This window comes from Thalassophryne amazonica, chromosome 10 (assembly GCF_902500255.1).
Source record: "Thalassophryne amazonica chromosome 10, fThaAma1.1, whole genome shotgun sequence".
NCBI lineage: Eukaryota > Metazoa > Chordata > Actinopteri > Batrachoidiformes > Batrachoididae > Thalassophryne > Thalassophryne amazonica.
Window position 1 is genome coordinate 9859545 of NC_047112.1, and position 8802 is coordinate 9868346.

Genomic DNA, 8802 nt, shown 5'->3' on the forward strand with positions numbered 1-8802 from the left:
CCCTCTCTACTTTTAAGATTAGGCTTAAAACTTTCCTTTTTGCTGATGCTTATATTTAGGGCTGGATCAGGTGACCCTGAACCATCCCTTAGTTATGCTGCTATAGACTTAGACTGCTGGGGGGTTCCCATGATGCACTGAGTGTTTCTTTCTCATTTTGCTCTGTATGCACCACTCTGCATTTAATCATTAGTGACTGATCTCTGCTCTCTTCCACAGCATGTCTTTTTCCTGATTCTCTCCCCTCAGCCCCAACCAGTCCCAGCAGAAGACTGCCCCTCCCTGAGCCTGGTTCTGCTGGAGGTTTCTTCCTGTTAAAAGGGAGTTTTTCCTTCCCACTGTCGCCAAGTGCTTGCTCACAGGGGGTCGTTTTGACCCTTGGGGTTTTTCTGTGATTATCGTATGACTCTTGCCTTACAATATAAAGCGCCTTGGGGCAACTGTTGTTGTGATTTGGTGCTATATAAATAAAATCGATTTGATCTGATTTAGTCACATAGCACTACTGTTATTCTGAACACTACTGTACCGTCACTGTGGAGGGTTTTTAGATTACTATTACACCCTTGAACTTGAGATTCTCTACAGGTCAGGTATCAGTGTGGCTGGATCCTCTGTTGGAATTGTGATTTTTATATATGTAAAAACCCAATCTGATCACTTGTGTGTGTGTGTGATTTTTAGTGTATCCGATAAATCCAATACACAAATGGTGTTTGTTTTGACCAGGTGGAGTAATTACGGTTTTTCAGGGTGAGATTGAACGTTTGAACTGAGGTGTACAAAGTGGGATTTTAGAATTAAAGCCGCTATTTTCATTTTTTTAAGCTGCATACTGGTGTTCTCGCTACGTTTAAGATGTTTCAGTTGTGGATCTGATCCAGCCATCCTCTTACACTGCGTGCACAATTATTAGACGAGTGAGTATTCTGACCTCATCATTTCTGTGCCTATTTTCCAATTCCATCTTATATAAACCTGACTGCTTATTGGATTTAAGTATTCTCAAGTGTTATGAAGTTTGGGGTGGGGTGGCCTAAAGAGATTAATGTCCTATATCAAGGAATGGGCCAAAAAAGATTTAATCAACACTGAAAAGTCAGAAATGGTAAATGGTCTTTCAGAGGGATGAAACGCTTTTGAAATAGCCAAGCTATTGAGGTGTGATCACAAACGATCAAATGTTTTGTTGCAACTTGTCAACTGGGTCACAAGAAATCTGTGGATAAGAAAAGCTGCAAATTAAATACCAAAGACTTGAAGATTTAAATGTGTCTACAACCCCTGGCAAAAATTATGGAATCACCGGCCTCAGAGGATGTTCATTCAGTTGTTTAATTTTGTCGAAATAAAGCAGATCACAGACATGACACAAAACTAAAGTCATTTCAAATGGCAACTTTTTCTGTTTTTCTGTAATTGTTGTATGGCTCTTGCCTTACAATATAAAGCACCTTGGTGCGACTGTTTGTTGTGACTTGGCGCTATATAAATAAATAAATTTGATTTGATTTGATATTCCCTTTGTTAGCTTACAAGCTATAGTTATGTTGCGCTAGATGAATTGTTTTCGGTTTAGATTGAGTCAGATTTATTTTCAGTCAGTTTTAGATTGTTTCAGGTAGGTTTTCCTGGAGCTGCACTCACTTTGGTTTTGATTAGGTTGGCTTTCTGTTTTTGTTGTTTTACAACACAGATATTGTTTATTCAAGTATGGCAGTGGTAGGTCCATGACCTATACGGGATCTAGGCACTCCCGCCATCATGAGCCTCCCAGCTGACTGGGCTATAGCAGTGGGTAGATGGGACTCATTAGCCCTGTTAAGGCGGTCCACCTAGGGGAAGGAAAACCCTGATGTTAAACCCCCAGCCTGGGTTACTGCCCCCGTGCCTCCGAGGAAGGTCTTTAGCCAGAGGCTAGGAGAAGGTCACTCTGATGTAAAACCTACAGCCTGGTGGTCGCCACAGCCGTCTCAGCTTGTCTGTGCCACTGTGGAGTGCCACCTTGCCTAAAGAGTGGAATTGGTGTGCGCGAGCTGATCCCCACTTTAAGCAACGAGCACAGGTGGAAGGAAAGCCCTGCAGCGATGGGAAGAGGCGGAAACAACAGGTGCATGATGCCACTGGGAGCTGCAGTCTCGATCCTGCATGCAGGCGGCTCAGGAGCTATGATCGTTTGATTGCTGACCCGAGACAACAGCATCATCCGGCAGGGCCCTGGGTAACCAAGCAGCCCTGTTTAGGGATAGCCCTGCTTGCTCCACATAGAGAAAAGGTCATCTAAACATGGCTTGTCTCACTAGACCCGGTTGGCTCACCGCTGCCAACGGGCATCACTACACGCGGTGCGAAAAGAAAAACAAAGAACATGAAAATCGTGTGCTGGAATGTACGCACAATGATGGACTCAGACAATAGCGATCGTCCTCAAAGACGCTCAGCCTTAGTCGCCAAAGAGCTAGCAAGGCTTGACATAGACATTGCTGCACTCAGCGAGGTGCACTTTGCAGACCAAGGGTCACTCACCGAGGAAGGTACAGGCTACACACTGTTCTGGTCAGGGAAGGCTAAAGAAGATCGTCGACTCTCAGGGGTCGGGTTCATGATTAAGAGCACCATAGCACATAGGTTACACAGTTTGCCAGTTGGACATTCTGACCGACTCATGTCACTCCGGCTCCCCATCAACAACAAGGATTTTGCCACTATTGTTAGTGTGTATGCCCCAACCATGCAGGCCGACATCGGAGTTAAGGAGGCTTTCTATAGCGATCTGCACAACCTTCTACAGCGCGTCGACACCCAGGACAAGCTCCTCATCATGGGAGATTTCAACGCCAGAGTGGGCCACAACTGATGTATGGAAGGACATGCTAGGGAAACATGGCATAGGCAACTGTAACGACAATGGCCGCCTGCTGCTGGACTTCTGCTCTGCACATGACTTGACGATCAACAGCCTGTTCCAACAGAAAGAGAGATTCAAAGCAACCTGGAGACACCCACGCTCCAAACACTGGCACCTTCTGGACTACGTTCTGACGCGACAGCGTGATAGAAGAGACGTACTACATACCAGGGTGATGCCTAGCGCGGATTGCTATACGGATCATCGCTTGGTCCGTTCCAAGATTGCTTTCACTTTCAAGGCCCCTCCTAAGAAGAAAGGCCCACAGTTTAAGAAGCTACAAGTCCACAAGCTGCAAGACAGACACAAAAATGGAGTTCCAGGCCAAACTAGAAGAGAGACTGGGTGGAGAAGAAGGCCTGCCTGACAACTCTGAACAACAGTGGATGAGATTAAAGACCATCCTTCAGGAGACGGCAGCAGAAGTAGTGGGCTTCTCAGCCAGGGAAAATAAAGACTGGTTTGATGAGTCTGATGCACAGATCCAGGAACTACTAGAAAAGAAACGTGCATGCCACAAGACTCTTTTAGCTAAACCTGATGACCACTCTGCCAAGACAGCTTACAGAAATGCCTGCTCCACACTGCAAAGCAAGCTCCACATACTGCAGAACGACTGGTGGCTAGCTTTTGCGGAGAAGACACAACAGCATGCTGATGCTGGAGACATGCGCTCCTTTTATGAAGCCCTTAAGACCATCCATGGGCCAGCACATCAAGTGCAAGCACCCCTGCACTCCTCAGACGGCTCCACCCTTCTGACGGACAAGGAAACATTATGCAGCGTTGGTCAGAACACTTTGAAAACCTCTTCAGTGACAAGCGCACTGTGCAAGAGTCATCTATCGAGAAGATTCCCCAGGTGGAGGTGAAATGGGAACTTGATGACCCCCCAACACTTGAGGAGATCCGAAAGGCCACCACGCAGCTGAATCCAGGGAAGTCTCCTGGCATAGATGGCATCCCAGCAGAGGTGTAGCAAAATGGAGGTGAGGCAGTCCTCGACAAGCTTCAGATTCTATTCTCCAGTTGCTGGGAAAAGGAAATGGTTCCACATAACCTTCGGGATGCGGTCATTGTCTCCCTGTACAAGAACAAGGGCGACAAGTCCGACTGTTCTAATTACCGGGGCATCAGTCTCAATAACAGGTAAGATTTTGGCTTGAGTGCTGCTCAACAGGCTTACCCCTACCATAGTGCATGAAAATACTCCCGAGAGTCAGTGCAGATTTCGGGCCAACAGGGGAGCCACCGACATGATCTTCGTCCTGAGACAGATCCAGGAGAAGTGCAGAGAACAGAACATGGCCCTTTATGCAGCCTTCATAGACCTAGCCAAGGCTTTTGACATGGTCAGTCATGAGGGTTTGTGGAAGATTCTTGCACGCCTTGGCTGCCCTCCAAAACTCCTCACCATCATCCGCCAGCTGCATGAAGGCCAGATGGGACAAGTGAAGTACAACGGTACTCTGTCCGGCAGCTTCCCCATCTCAAATGGCGTCAAACAAGGTTGCATCCTCGCGCCCACTCTGTTCTCCATCTTCTTCAGCATGATGTTTCGTGAGGCCAAAGAAGACTTGACAGACGGCATCTATATCCGCTTCAGAACCGACGGAAGTCTGTTTAATTTGCGGGCCTTCTGTCCTACACTAAGATCACAGAACAGCTAATCATGGAGCTGCTCTTCGCAGATGACTGCGCCCTCGTCGCCCATACGGAGCAAGCCTTGCAGCACATTGTCAACTGTTTTGCTGAAGCAGCAAGAGCCTTCGGCCTCACCATCAGCCTGAGAAAGAGTGCCACCGCAAAGTGCAACGGTAATCGACAATATATTTACAAATAGAACAGATGAAATTATCAGGAATGGGATCTTGATGACAGATGTTAGTGATCACTTACCAGTCTTTTCAATATTTAAATATAAAAAGAGGTACAAGAAAAAAACTGTTATAAACTTTAAAAGAGATAAGTCAGTAAAAGCCTTAGAGGCATTAAAATATGATCTTAAAAATCAAAATTGGGAAGAAGTTTATGTCAGTGATGTTAATGTAGCATATAATTCATTTATGAAAATATTGATGAAATCATATAATAAAAACTGTAAATTAATACAAAGTAGTAAGAAAAGAGTAAATAAACCATGGTTGACAAAGGGAATAAAAAATGCTTGTGCAAAGAAAAACTATTTATACAGGTGCTTTTTAAAAATGCAAACAAAGGAAACAGAACACAGATACAAAAAATATAAAAATAAACTATTGAAAATAATTAGGAAACCAAAAAAAAATTATTATAGTGAACAATTAAATAAGAGTAAAGATAATATGAGGGCAACATGGGGAATTATAAAAAGTGTGATTGAAAGTGATAGAGCGAAAGTAACTTTTCCAAATTACTTTGTCAAAGAAAATAAAGAGATATATGACATAAAAGAAGTGGCAAATGGGTTTAATGATTATTTTTCAAATGTAGGATCAAGTCTGGTGGGAAATAAACCAATAGTAGAAGATACATTACATACACTTGTAAATACGGTCAATAGTATTTTCCTGGACAATGTGGAAAAAGATGAAATAAGAAATATTGTAAAAAAAACTGTGTAAGCAAAAGATCAACTGACCATGAAGATTTAGACATGATGACTGTAAAAAGTATAATAGAAACTGTTATTGAACCATTCACTTATATTTGCAATCTGTCTCTGTCAACAGGGATTTTTCCAGATGAAATGAAAATTGCCAAGGTAGTCCCATTATATAAAAATGGAGACAAACATAATTTCTCTAATTACAGGCCAGTATCATTGCTTCCACAGTTTTCTAAAATTATGGAAAAAGTTTTTATGACAAGGTTGGATAAATTCATTGAGAAACATCATATTTTAAATAATGCTCAGTATGGATTCAGAACAAAACATTTGACAGCTATGGCAATTATGGAATTAATAGAGAAAATATCAACAACAATAGAAAATAAGGATTATTTTGTAAGTATTTTTATTGACTTGAAAAAGGCTTTTGATGTTATTGACCACTCAAGATTGCTTCACAAGTTACAACAATATGGAATAAGAGGTATTGCACATCAGTGGGTAAAAAGCTACTTAGAAAACAGAAAACAGTTTGTTCAGATAAATAATATCAAATCAGAATTGTGTAATATTGCTTATGGAGTACCACAAGGATCGGTACTTGGACCCAAACTGTTTATTTTGTATATCAATGATTTTGTGAATGTATCTAATGTGCTTGGTAGCATTTTATTTGCTGATGATACAACGCTGTTTTACTCTGGATCAGATATACAGGAAGTAGCACAAGTGATAAATACAGAACTGGAAAAGGTTAAACATTGGTTTGATATAAACCGACTGTTACTAAATATTAATAAGACAAATTTCATATTGTTTAATGACAGAGCAAAAAAAAAAAAATGTGTCATTGCAAATAGATGGAATGGATATACAAAGGGTAAAAGAAACAAAATTTTTAGGAGTCATGATTGATGAAGATCTTACATGGAAGTCACACATAAATTACATAAAAGGAAAAATAGCGAAAGCCATTGCTGTTTTGCATAAAGTAAAATATTCATTAAATAGTTATGGTTTATTAACATTGTACAATTCATTGATTTTCCCATATTTAACTTATTGTGTAGAAATCTGGGGATCAACATATACAACTTATATACAACCTTTGTTTATTCTGCAGAAAAGGGCTTTAAGGGTGATTAGCAACAGTGGTTTTAGAGATCCATCTAATCCATTGTTCGTTAAGTACAAAGTACTTAAATTTCGTGATTTGGTTGATTTGAAAATATTACAAACAATGTACCAAGCTAATAAAAATGCTATACCAACAAACATTCAGAATATGTTTGAGAAAAGAGTAAGTAGTTATAAACTGAAAGGAATAGAAGTCTTTAGAAAACCAAGATACAGAACCAAAGTAAAGGAAAGGAGTATTGCAGTAAATGGTGTAAAATTATGGAACAATCTCAACAAAGAAATTAAAGAATTAAGGTTGCTTAAATTATTTTAAAAACGTATTAAACTAGATGTATTAAGTAAGTATGAAACTATGAAATAAGTCAGTGGGCTGTAAGGAAGTAAAATAACGTAATTTGTTAATAATGTTTAACATGTTTTAAGTTTAAAAATGTAAACAATCTGTTAAATAATGTCGAAAAATGACGCTGGATATTGAAAGATTGTATTGTAATATGGGGCAGAAAATATAAGACTTGTTCTTCTCTCTGCTCCTTTTCATTCTGGTAATGGAGATGCTTTATTTCTGCTTTTCTGTTTGTTTTTTTTTCTTTTAAACGAATGAAATAAATAAATAAATAAAAAATAATAATAATAATAAAATAAATAAAAGACAGAAGTGCTATATCAACCGGTCCCCCATACAGCATATACCCCACCCCAAATCAACATCGAGGGTACCAGCCTGAATGCAGTAGAGCACTTCACGTATCTCGGTAGTGTTATCTCAAACGACGCATCTGTTGCCAAGGACCTAGACAGTCGCCTTGCCAAGGCCAGCCGTTCTTTTGGTCGACTCTCAAAGAAAGTCTGGCAGAATCATGCACTGCGCCTTTCCACAAATGTGCAGGTCTACAGAGCCATTGTGGTCCCTACCCTCCTGTATGGAGCTGAAACCTGGGTTCTGTATCACCAGCAGATCAGATTACTGGAACGCTTTCATCAGCGTTGTCTCCGAAACATCTTCGGGATCAAGTGGCAGGACTACGTCTCAAATGAGGACATCCTTACCACAGCCAAATTGCACAGCATGGAGTCTATTAAACTCAAGCAACAGCTTCGTGCAGGCCACGTAGCCAGGATGGATGATACATGCATGCCGAAATTAATTCTCTTTGGTGAGCTCAAGGAAGGGAGACGAAACCAAGGGGCCCCCAAAAAGCACTATAAGGACCAGCTGAAGAAACAGCTCTCCCTTGCAGGCATTCAGCATCAGTCATGGCAGCATCTAGCTACAGATAGACTCAGCTGGCTTTCCAGCATCAAATCCGCCAGCCTGAAGTTTGAGGCAGAAAGAAGTGAGGCCTCACGCCAGAAGCGTCAAAGACAGAAAGAGCGGGCAGCAGCACAAGCCCAGTCTACTCAAGTGTTCATTTGCCCCAAGTGTAACAGGTCTTGTGCATCCCACATCGGACTTTTGAGCCACCAGAGGGCTTGTAGAAAATGAACTAAAAAAAGGCCTTCCCACTATCCTCGCAAGCGAGGAAACTGCCAACAACAAACGATCAAATGTTTTGTTGCAAATTCTCAACTGGGTCACAAGAAATCTGTGGATAAGAAAAGCTGCAAATTAACTACCAAAGACTTGAAGAATTAAATGTGTGTCTACAGTAGAAGGCAGGTATGATTTTTATGCCGCACAGCACCCCATGGGTTCACCAGCAGAGGCCTCAGAGGGGATGGAATAAAAACACAGGAACCGTCCTCACTTGACTTGAACACTACCGTGACCTGGTGGGCCCCTTTTAAACGTGAGAGAAATTACAGCTAATGAACAGAGTTTGGGAGGCCGTGGTCCCAACTGCACCAAAACCTGACAGACCAAGAAACTGACACTGTGGATGGACAGATGGATGGATCACGGCAGCTACTGAAAAGACAGATGGATATAATGATCACTGAACACATTTGAAATATCTGGTGTTCATTCTTAGTTCTGCCTTTCTCTCATGAACAGGTTTTCATTTAGTTGTGTAATTGTGCGCACGCCCACACACATTCCAGAGGAAGCCAAAACTCAATTTCCCTTCCTAAAACATTCAGGTTTGGGGGGTTGAACATTTTGGATTTGCTGACAGCACTGAATTTGTTCATCAATGAATTAAATCCTCAAGAAAACATCTAA